Raw genomic sequence first — 12,443 nt, 5'->3', positions numbered from 1 at the left:
AACAATCTGCTCGTGTTAATTCAATGGGTACAACTTCTCTCATCCATTCAGTCCCAGGCGTTTACCACATCGATTCAATGCAACAAACTGCACCCATTCATTCAATGAAACCAAGTTAATTCAAAGAGTAGATTTTCGCTCATGTATTCAATGCCTCTTCTATAATGCTTCCATTCAATCAAGCAAATTGCATTCTTTCAATTATTGAAACAATCTTCAATGAAATACACGGTATTAATTATTTTATTTGTTTATTTATTTAAATTTATAATTCATTTAAAGAAATCGTGAATCCAATGATCCAATGCGATAAAAACGAGACACTGAATGAATGAAAGAGTCTCGTGCAGTCTCTTTCGTTGGACGTGCAGTCTCTTTCAATGAATTAACGAGTACTTTTTGATTAACTAAATAAATGAGTTAAGTTTGTTTCCTTGAATTAATTATTCTAGCTTGATGCAATAGATGACTGAATGCTGTTTGTTCCATTGAATGTATGAGTTAAGCTTCACACATTGATTGAATGAAAAAACTCTACTCATTGGGTTTACGCGTGCAGTTTCATTGAATGAATGTGTGTCGATGAATCAATAAGTTGATCTCGTGGCACTGCATGTATGAGAGAAGCTCGACTCATTCATTATCACGTGCAGTTTGTTTTATTGAGTGAATGCGTGAGGATTGGTATATTGAATGAATCGCAGAAGCACTAATCGTTCAATTATCATATAAAGTGTGTTTCATTGAATGAATGGGTACAGCTTGATCGATGGCATAAATGTGCTAAGTGTGTTGCATTGAATCAATTAATAACGTTTGCTTCATTGAATCAAACGATAGAAGATTGTATCAATGATTTAATTAATGTGGTTTGTTTGATTGAATGAAATCGTTATAGTAGTGGTATTCATTACATGAGAGAAGCTCTTGCCATTGAATGAAACCATGCAGTCTGCTTCATTAGTGAATGACTGCAAGCGTTACACTCGAGACATTGAATAAATGAGTGAAGATCTCCTCGTTGAATTAACACATCCCGTCTGTTTCATTGAATGAGTGAGTGCAGTTTCTTACATTAATTCAATGCGTAAAACTCGTGGCATTGAATGACTGAGAGAAGTTGTACTCATTGAATTAACTTGAGCATTTTGTTTCAATTGAGTGAATAGGTTAAGCTTCACACACTGAATGAATGAGAGAAGCTCTACTCATTGGGTTAACACGTGCAGAGAGGTTCAATGAATCGAAGTGTGCAGTTTCATTCATTCATTCAATCAATGCGTTGAACTCTTGGCACTGCATTTATGAGAGAAGGTCGACTCATTGATTAGCACGGTGCAGTTTGTTTCATTGAATGAATGAGTTAACCTTCTTCACACATTGCATGAATGGCAGAATCTCTACTCCTATAATTCACACGTGGAGTGCAGTTTGATACATTCAATAAACTGCAATTACTCATTCAATGAAACAGACTGCTTGTGTTAAGTCAATGAGTATAGCTTCTCTCATGTATGCAATGTGTCTATCATAACGCCTCCATTCAATCATTCAATGTGCATTAATTCAATTAATCAATACATTCTTCAATCATTGATTCAATGAATGAAACGTTATTAATTGATTTAAAGAAATGAACTTAAATCATTCATTTAGTGAATTCAATTGTTTAGTTAAATGCATGGGGTAAGTTTGCTTCATTGAGTCAATAAAACGTTTAATTCATTGAAAGTACAATTGAGTCTATGATTCAATGAATGAGTGAATGCAGTTTCCTTCAGAAATGAATATGTTATGCTATTGTATTCATGAGAATAGCGCTAGGCATTGAAAAAAAAGTTCAGCTTATTTCAGGGAATGAATGAATTCAGTGTGAGTCACTGAATAAGAGAAAGAATGCAATTTGTTTCAGTATACAAATGAGGGCTCTTCGATTCATTAAAGTGTATGAGTTGCGTTTGTTGCATTAAATCAATAAATAACTTTTGAATCATTGAATATACGAATGATTTAATGAAGTTTGATGCATTGAATGATTCGATGCATTTGGATTCATTAAATGAATGTGTTATGTTTCTTCCATTGAATCAAAGAAAAACGTCTGATTCAATGTGCGATTGATGCTTGAATCAATGAATGAACGAATGCAGTTGTTTCATTGAATGAATACGTCAAGCTCGGGAACATGACTTCACGAGATAAGCTCTTCTCATTGAATTAACACGTAGAGTTTGTTGCATTGAGTTGAGTTTGATACAATAACTAAATGTATGTATGCAGATTGTTAAGTGAACTCATGAGTGCGCTTTGATCTGTTAAATATTTGAGTTATGTTTGCTTCATTGAAACAAGAAATAACTTTTGATTTATTGAATGTGTCTTTGAAATAGGATTCATTGAATGAAAGAATGCACTTTGATTCTTTGAAATAAGAAGTTAAGTTCTTATACATTGAATGTATAGAAAAAAATTACTCATTGAATTAATCCACACCGATTGTTTCTTTGAATTCAATGTCTCCAGGTTAACACATTCATTCACTGAATCAAGCTTCAATCAAACATTGTTCATTGATTCACTGAAACAAACAACACAAGATTTAATGAATCCAATAAGAATAGTCCATTCAATGATTCAAACTGCACTCAGTCAATCAATGAAACAAACTGCGCGTGTTATGTCAATGAGTTCGTCTTCTCTAATTCATGCAATGCTTCGGGCTGAACTCATTCATTCAAAGTATCAAAGTGTATTCATTCATTCAATCCTACATTCAATGAATCAAACGTTTTCTTTCAATCAGTGAAACAAACTTGACTCATTCATACATAAAACAAACTGCACTCATTGATTTACTGCAAAAAGGCATTCAGTCATTTAAAATTTCATTGAATCAAACTGAATTCATTCCTTCAGTCAATTCTTTCAATAAAACACACTGCACGTGTTAATTCAATGAGTAAAGCTTATGCCATTCATATAATGTGTCAAGCTTAACTCACTTATTCAATGAGTCGACCTTCTCACATACATGCATTGCCACGAGTTCAAACCATTGATCCAATGAAACTAACTGCACACATTCACTCAATGAATCACACTACTCGTGTTAACCCAATAAGTAGAGCATCTCTCATTCATTCAATGTTTCAAGCTTATTTCATTCACACAATGAAACAATCTGCTCGTGTTAATTCAATGGGTACAACTTCTCTCATCCATTCAGTCCCAGGCGTTTACCACATCGATTCAATGCAACAAACTGCACCCATTCATTCAATGAAACCAAGTTAATTCAAAGAGTAGATTTTCGCTCATGTATTCAATGCCTCTTCTATAATGCTTCCATTCAATCAAGCAAATTGCATTCTTTCAATTATTGAAACAATCTTCAATGAAATACACGGTATTAATTATTTTATTTGTTTATTTATTTAAATTTATAATTCATTTAAAGAAATCGTGAATCCAATGATCCAATGCGATAAAAACGAGACACTGAATGAATGAAAGAGTCTCGTGCAGTCTCTTTCGTTGGACGTGCAGTCTCTTTCAATGAATTAACGAGTACTTTTTGATTAACTAAATAAATGAGTTAAGTTTGTTTCCTTGAATTAATTATTCTAGCTTGATGCAATAGATGACTGAATGCTGTTTGTTCCATTGAATGTATGAGTTAAGCTTCACACATTGATTGAATGAAAAAACTCTACTCATTGGGTTTACGCGTGCAGTTTCATTGAATGAATGTGTGTCGATGAATCAATAAGTTGATCTCGTGGCACTGCATGTATGAGAGAAGCTCGACTCATTCATTATCACGTGCAGTTTGTTTTATTGAGTGAATGCGTGAGGATTGGTATATTGAATGAATCGCAGAAGCACTAATCGTTCAATTATCATATAAAGTGTGTTTCATTGAATGAATGGGTACAGCTTGATCGATGGCATAAATGTGCTAAGTGTGTTGCATTGAATCAATTAATAACGTTTGCTTCATTGAATCAAACGATAGAAGATTGTATCAATGATTTAATTAATGTGGTTTGTTTGATTGAATGAAATCGTTATAGTAGTGGTATTCATTACATGAGAGAAGCTCTTGCCATTGAATGAAACCATGCAGTCTGCTTCATTAGTGAATGACTGCAAGCGTTACACTCGAGACATTGAATAAATGAGTGAAGATCTCCTCGTTGAATTAACACATCCCGTCTGTTTCATTGAATGAGTGAGTGCAGTTTCTTACATTAATTCAATGCGTAAAACTCGTGGCATTGAATGACTGAGAGAAGTTGTACTCATTGAATTAACTTGAGCATTTTGTTTCAATTGAGTGAATAGGTTAAGCTTCACACACTGAATGAATGAGAGAAGCTCTACTCATTGGGTTAACACGTGCAGAGAGGTTCAATGAATCGAAGTGTGCAGTTTCATTCATTCATTCAATCAATGCGTTGAACTCTTGGCACTGCATTTATGAGAGAAGGTCGACTCATTGATTAGCACGGTGCAGTTTGTTTCATTGAATGAATGAGTTAACCTTCTTCACACATTGCATGAATGGCAGAATCTCTACTCCTATAATTCACACGTGGAGTGCAGTTTGATACATTCAATAAACTGCAATCACTCATTCAATGAAACAGACTGCTTGTGTTAAGTCAATGAGTATAGCTTCTCTCATGTATGCAATGTGTCTATCATAACGCCTCCATTCAATCATTCAATGTGCATTAATTCAATTAATCAATACATTCTTCAATCATTGATTCAATGAATGAAACGTTATTAATTGATTTAAAGAAATGAACTTAAATCATTCATTTAGTGAATTCAATTGTTTAGTTAAATGCATGGGGTAAGTTTGCTTCATTGAGTCAATAAAACGTTTAATTCATTGAAAGTACAATTGAGTCTATGATTCAATGAATGAGTGAATGCAGTTTCCTTCAGAAATGAATATGTTATGCTATTGTATTCATGAGAATAGCGCTAGGCATTGAAAAAAAAGTTCAGCTTATTTCAGGGAATGAATGAATTCAGTGTGAGTCACTGAATAAGAGAAAGAATGCAATTTGTTTCAGTATACAAATGAGGGCTCTTCGATTCATTAAAGTGTATGAGTTGCGTTTGTTGCATTAAATCAATAAATAACTTTTGAATCATTGAATATACGAATGATTTAATGAAGTTTGATGCATTGAATGATTCGATGCATTTGGATTCATTAAATGAATGTGTTATGTTTCTTCCATTGAATCAAAGAAAAACGTCTGATTCAATGTGCGATTGATGCTTGAATCAATGAATGAACGAATGCAGTTGTTTCATTGAATGAATACGTCAAGCTCGGGAACATGACTTCACGAGATAAGCTCTTCTCATTGAATTAACACGTAGAGTTTGTTGCATTGAGTTGAGTTTGATACAATAACTAAATGTATGTATGCAGATTGTTAAGTGAACTCATGAGTGCGCTTTGATCTGTTAAATATTTGAGTTATGTTTGCTTCATTGAAACAAGAAATAACTTTTGATTTATTGAATGTGTCTTTGAAATAGGATTCATTGAATGAAAGAATGCACTTTGATTCTTTGAAATAAGAAGTTAAGTTCTTATACATTGAATGTATAAGAAAAAAATTACTCATTGAATTAATCCACACCGATTGTTTCTTTGAATTCAATGTCTCCAGGTTAACACATTCATTCACTGAATCAGGCTTCAATCAAACATTGTTCATTGATTCACTGAAACAAACAACACAAGATTTAATGAATCCAATAAGAATAGTCCATTCAATGATTCAAACTGCACTCAGTCAATCAATGAAACAAACTGCGCGTGTTATGTCAATGAGTTCGTCTTCTCTAATTCATGCAATGCTTCGGGCTGAACTCATTCATTCAAAGTATCAAAGTGTATTCATTCATTCAATCCTACATTCAATGAATCAAACGTTTTCTTTCAATCAGTGAAACAAACTTGACTCATTCATACATAAAACAAACTGCACTCATTGATTTACTGCAAAAAGGCATTCAGTCATTTAAAATTTCATTGAATCAAACTGAATTCATTCCTTCAGTCAATTCTTTCAATAAAACACACTGCACGTGTTAATTCAATGAGTAAAGCTTATGCCATTCATATAATGTGTCAAGCTTAACTCACTTATTCAATGAGTCGACCTTCTCACATACATGCATTGCCACGAGTTCAAACCATTGATCCAATGAAACTAACTGCACACATTCACTCAATGAATCACACTACTCGTGTTAACCCAATAAGTAGAGCATCTCTCATTCATTCAATGTTTCAAGCTTATTTCATTCACACAATGAAACAATCTGCTCGTGTTAATTCAATGGGTACAACTTCTCTCATCCATTCAGTCCCAGGCGTTTACCACATCGATTCAATGCAACAAACTGCACCCATTCATTCAATGAAACCAAGTTAATTCAAAGAGTAGATTTTCGCTCATGTATTCAATGCCTCTTCTATAATGCTTCCATTCAATCAAGCAAATTGCATTCTTTCAATTATTGAAACAATCTTCAATGAAATACACGGTATTAATTATTTTATTTGTTTATTTATTTAAATTTATAATTCATTTAAAGAAATCGTGAATCCAATGATCCAATGCGATAAAAACGAGACACTGAATGAATGAAAGAGTCTCGTGCAGTCTCTTTCGTTGGACGTGCAGTCTCTTTCAATGAATTAACGAGTACTTTTTGATTAACTAAATAAATGAGTTAAGTTTGTTTCCTTGAATTAATTATTCTAGCTTGATGCAATAGATGACTGAATGCTGTTTGTTCCATTGAATGTATGAGTTAAGCTTCACACATTGATTGAATGAAAAAACTCTACTCATTGGGTTTACGCGTGCAGTTTCATTGAATGAATGTGTGTCGATGAATCAATAAGTTGATCTCGTGGCACTGCATGTATGAGAGAAGCTCGACTCATTCATTATCACGTGCAGTTTGTTTTATTGAGTGAATGCGTGAGGATTGGTATATTGAATGAATCGCAGAAGCACTAATCGTTCAATTATCATATAAAGTGTGTTTCATTGAATGAATGGGTACAGCTTGATCGATGGCATAAATGTGCTAAGTGTGTTGCATTGAATCAATTAATAACGTTTGCTTCATTGAATCAAACGATAGAAGATTGTATCAATGATTTAATTAATGTGGTTTGTTTGATTGAATGAAATCGTTATAGTAGTGGTATTCATTACATGAGAGAAGCTCTTGCCATTGAATGAAACCATGCAGTCTGCTTCATTAGTGAATGACTGCAAGCGTTACACTCGAGACATTGAATAAATGAGTGAAGATCTCCTCGTTGAATTAACACATCCCGTCTGTTTCATTGAATGAGTGAGTGCAGTTTCTTACATTAATTCAATGCGTAAAACTCGTGGCATTGAATGACTGAGAGAAGTTGTACTCATTGAATTAACTTGAGCATTTTGTTTCAATTGAGTGAATAGGTTAAGCTTCACACACTGAATGAATGAGAGAAGCTCTACTCATTGGGTTAACACGTGCAGAGAGGTTCAATGAATCGAAGTGTGCAGTTTCATTCATTCATTCAATCAATGCGTTGAACTCTTGGCACTGCATTTATGAGAGAAGGTCGACTCATTGATTAGCACGGTGCAGTTTGTTTCATTGAATGAATGAGTTAACCTTCTTCACACATTGCATGAATGGCAGAATCTCTACTCCTATAATTCACACGTGGAGTGCAGTTTGATACATTCAATAAACTGCAATTACTCATTCAATGAAACAGACTGCTTGTGTTAAGTCAATGAGTATAGCTTCTCTCATGTATGCAATGTGTCTATCATAACGCCTCCATTCAATCATTCAATGTGCATTAATTCAATTAATCAATACATTCTTCAATCATTGATTCAATGAATGAAACGTTATTAATTGATTTAAAGAAATGAACTTAAATCATTCATTTAGTGAATTCAATTGTTTAGTTAAATGCATGGGGTAAGTTTGCTTCATTGAGTCAATAAAACGTTTAATTCATTGAAAGTACAATTGAGTCTATGATTCAATGAATGAGTGAATGCAGTTTCCTTCAGAAATGAATATGTTATGCTATTGTATTCATGAGAATAGCGCTAGGCATTGAAAAAAAAGTTCAGCTTATTTCAGGGAATGAATGAATTCAGTGTGAGTCACTGAATAAGAGAAAGAATGCAATTTGTTTCAGTATACAAATGAGGGCTCTTCGATTCATTAAAGTGTATGAGTTGCGTTTGTTGCATTAAATCAATAAATAACTTTTGAATCATTGAATATACGAATGATTTAATGAAGTTTGATGCATTGAATGATTCGATGCATTTGGATTCATTAAATGAATGTGTTATGTTTCTTCCATTGAATCAAAGAAAAACGTCTGATTCAATGTGCGATTGATGCTTGAATCAATGAATGAACGAATGCAGTTGTTTCATTGAATGAATACGTCAAGCTCGGGAACATGACTTCACGAGATAAGCTCTTCTCATTGAATTAACACGTAGAGTTTGTTGCATTGAGTTGAGTTTGATACAATAACTAAATGTATGTATGCAGATTGTTAAGTGAACTCATGAGTGCGCTTTGATCTGTTAAATATTTGAGTTATGTTTGCTTCATTGAAACAAGAAATAACTTTTGATTTATTGAATGTGTCTTTGAAATAGGATTCATTGAATGAAAGAATGCACTTTGATTCTTTGAAATAAGAAGTTAAGTTCTTATACATTGAATGTATAAGAAAAAAATTACTCATTGAATTAATCCACACCGATTGTTTCTTTGAATTCAATGTCTCCAGGTTAACACATTCATTCACTGAATCAAGCTTCAATCAAACATTGTTCATTGATTCACTGAAACAAACAACACAAGATTTAATGAATCCAATAAGAATAGTCCATTCAATGATTCAAACTGCACTCAGTCAATCAATGAAACAAACTGCGCGTGTTATGTCAATGAGTTCGTCTTCTCTAATTCATGCAATGCTTCGGGCTGAACTCATTCATTCAAAGTATCAAAGTGTATTCATTCATTCAATCCTACATTCAATGAATCAAACGTTTTCTTTCAATCAGTGAAACAAACTTGACTCATTCATACATAAAACAAACTGCACTCATTGATTTACTGCAAAAAGGCATTCAGTCATTTAAAATTTCATTGAATCAAACTGAATTCATTCCTTCAGTCAATTCTTTTAATAAAACACACTGCACGTGTTAATTCAATGAGTAAAGCTTTTGCCATTCATATAATGTGTCAAGCTTAACTCACTTATTCAATGAGTCGACCTTCTCACATACATGCATTGCCACGAGTTCAAACCATTGATCCAATGAAACTAACTGCACACATTCACTCAATGAATCACACTACTCGTGTTAACCCAATAAGTAGAGCATCTCTCATTCATTCAATGTTTCAAGCTTATTTCATTCACACAATGAAACAATCTGCTCGTGTTAATTCAATGGGTACAACTTCTCTCATCCATTCAGTCCCAGGCGTTTACCACATCGATTCAATGCAACAAACTGCACCCATTCATTCAATGAAACCAAGTTAATTCAAAGAGTAGAGTTTCGCTCATGTATTCAATGCCTCTTCTATAATGCTTCCATTAAATCAAGCAAATTGCATTCTTTCAATTATTGAAACAATCTTCAATGAAATACACGGTATTAATTATTTTATTTGTTTATTTATTTAAATTTATAATTCATTTAAAGAAATCGTGAATCCAATGATCCAATGCGATAAAAACGAGACACTGAATGAATGAAAGAGTCTCGTGCAGTCTCTTTCGTTGGACGTGCAGTCTCTTTCATTGAATTAACGAGTACGGTTTGATTAACTAAATAAATGAGTTAAGTTTGTTTCCTTGAATTAATTATTCTAGCTTGATGCAATAGATGACTGAATGCTGTTTGTTCCATTGAATGTATGAGTTAAGCTTCACACATTGATTGAATGAAAAAACTCTACTCATTGGGTTTACGCGTGCAGTTTCATTGAATGAATGTGTGTCGATGAATCAATAAGTTGATCTCGTGGCACTGCATGTATGAGAGAAGCTCGACTCATTCATTATCACGTGCAGTTTGTTTTATTGAGTGAATGCGTGAGGATTGGTATATTGAATGAATCGCAGAAGCACTAATCGTTCAATTATCATATAAAGTGTGTTTCATTGAATGAATGGGTACAGCTTGATCGATGGCATAAATGTGCTAAGTGTGTTGCATTGAATCAATTAATAACGTTTGCTTCATTGAATCAAACGATAGAAGATTGTATCAATGATTTAATTAATGTGGTTTGTTTGATTGAATGAAATCGTTATAGTAGTGGTATTCATTACATGAGAGAAGCTCTTGCCATTGAATGAAACCATGCAGTCTGCTTCATTAGTGAATGACTGCAAGCGTTACACTCGAGACATTGAATAAATGAGTGAAGATCTCCTCGTTGAATTAACACATCCCGTCTGTTTCATTGAATGAGTGAGTGCAGTTTCTTACATTAATTCAATGCGTAAAACTCGTGGCATTGAATGACTGAGAGAAGTTGTACTCATTGAATTAACTTGAGCATTTTGTTTCAATTGAGTGAATAGGTTAAGCTTCACACACTGAATGAATGAGAGAAGCTCTACTCATTGGGTTAACACGTGCAGAGAGGTTCAATGAATCGAAGTGTGCAGTTTCATTCATTCATTCAATCAATGCGTTGAACTCTTGGCACTGCATTTATGAGAGAAGGTCGACTCATTGATTAGCACGGTGCAGTTTGTTTCATTGAATGAATGAGTTAACCTTCTTCACACATTGCATGAATGGCAGAATCTCTACTCCTATAATTCACACGTGGAGTGCAGTTTGATACATTCAATAAACTGCAATTACTCATTCAATGAAACAGACTGCTTGTGTTAAGTCAATGAGTATAGCTTCTCTCATGTATGCAATGTGTCTATCATAACGCCTCCATTCAATCATTCAATGTGCATTAATTCAATTAATCAATACATTCTTCAATCATTGATTCAATGAATGAAACGTTATTAATTGATTTAAAGAAATGAACTTAAATCATTCATTTAGTGAATTCAATTGTTTAGTTAAATGCATGGGGTAAGTTTGCTTCATTGAGTCAATAAAACGTTTAATTCATTGAAAGTACAATTGAGTCTATGATTCAATGAATGAGTGAATGCAGTTTCCTTCAGAAATGAATATGTTATGCTATTGTATTCATGAGAATAGCGCTAGGCATTGAAAAAAAAGTTCAGCTTATTTCAGGGAATGAATGAATTCAGTGTGAGTCACTGAATAAGAGAAAGAATGCAATTTGTTTCAGTATACAAATGAGGGCTCTTCGATTCATTAAAGTGTATGAGTTGCGTTTGTTGCATTAAATCAATAAATAACTTTTGAATCATTGAATATACGAATGATTTAATGAAGTTTGATGCATTGAATGATTCGATGCATTTGGATTCATTAAATGAATGTGTTATGTTTCTTCCATTGAATCAAAGAAAAACGTCTGATTCAATGTGCGATTGATGCTTGAATCAATGAATGAACGAATGCAGTTGTTTCATTGAATGAATACGTCAAGCTCGGGAACATGACTTCACGAGATAAGCTCTTCTCATTGAATTAACACGTAGAGTTTGTTGCATTGAGTTGAGTTTGATACAATAACTAAATGTATGTATGCAGATTGTTAAGTGAACTCATGAGTGCGCTTTGATCTGTTAAATATTTGAGTTATGTTTGCTTCATTGAAACAAGAAATAACTTTTGATTTATTGAATGTGTCTTTGAAATAGGATTCATTGAATGAAAGAATGCACTTTGATTCTTTGAAATAAGAAGTTAAGTTCTTATACATTGAATGTATAAGAAAAAAATTACTCATTGAATTAATCCACACCGATTGTTTCTTTGAATTCAATGTCTCCAGGTTAACACATTCATTCACTGAATCAAGCTTCAATCAAACATTGTTCATTGATTCACTGAAACAAACAACACAAGATTTAATGAATCCAATAAGAATAGTCCATTCAATGATTCAAACTGCACTCAGTCAATCAATGAAACAAACTGCGCGTGTTATGTCAATGAGTTCGTCTTCTCTAATTCATGCAATGCTTCGGGCTGAACTCATTCATTCAAAGTATCAAAGTGTATTCATTCATTCAATCCTACATTCAATGAATCAAACGTTTTCTTTCAATCAGTGAAACAAACTTGACTCATTCATACATAAAACAAACTGCACTCATTGATTTACTGCAAAAAGGCATTCAGTCATTTAAAATTTCATTGAATCAAACTGAATTCATTCCTTCA

Source organism: Chiloscyllium punctatum, chromosome 35 (assembly GCF_047496795.1).
Source record: "Chiloscyllium punctatum isolate Juve2018m chromosome 35, sChiPun1.3, whole genome shotgun sequence".
Lineage (NCBI taxonomy): Eukaryota > Metazoa > Chordata > Chondrichthyes > Orectolobiformes > Hemiscylliidae > Chiloscyllium > Chiloscyllium punctatum.
This window is presented reverse-complemented; position numbering follows the sequence as displayed.